Source organism: Nannospalax galili, unplaced genomic scaffold (assembly GCF_000622305.1).
Source record: "Nannospalax galili isolate Female #2095 unplaced genomic scaffold, S.galili_v1.0 scaffold1532, whole genome shotgun sequence".
Taxonomy (NCBI): Eukaryota; Metazoa; Chordata; class Mammalia; order Rodentia; family Spalacidae; genus Nannospalax; species Nannospalax galili.
Genome location: NW_008330832.1, coordinates 1,044,729 through 1,045,169, shown reverse-complemented (window position 1 = coordinate 1,045,169; position 441 = coordinate 1,044,729).

Sequence of the window (441 nt, the reverse complement as noted above, 5' to 3'; positions counted from 1 at the left end):
GCCCGCCCCCGCCAGCCCCCAGCTCGCGCGGGACCGGTCTAGACACGCCCCCCGCGCGGGCGCCGCTGCCCCCAGACTCCGCCTCCACCCGGGCGGGTTACGGCCTAAAGGCCGGATGGTTAGGTTTCGCGGATCCGGGAAAACCTCCTCTGGCCTTGCGGTCCTCAACTCTCGGGCAAACCCCGGCCCAGGACGGCTGGGCCAGATAGCGCGGCTCCAGTCCCCGCGATGGTATTGGAGGGTCCGCAGGGGCTCGGTGTTGAGGTCGTGCGTAGGGCAGGCCCTCATTAGAGCACTGACTGTGGACACAGTCTTTAAAGTGAGGCCCAGGACGCGGCCGCTGCTGCCCGTGTGGAGGTTTTCCCCCTGCAGGGTGTGCCCTGAGGCTGCGAGTCGCTTCAGGACAGTGCCTGCTGCGTACACAACGCGCTAAGTCGGTAT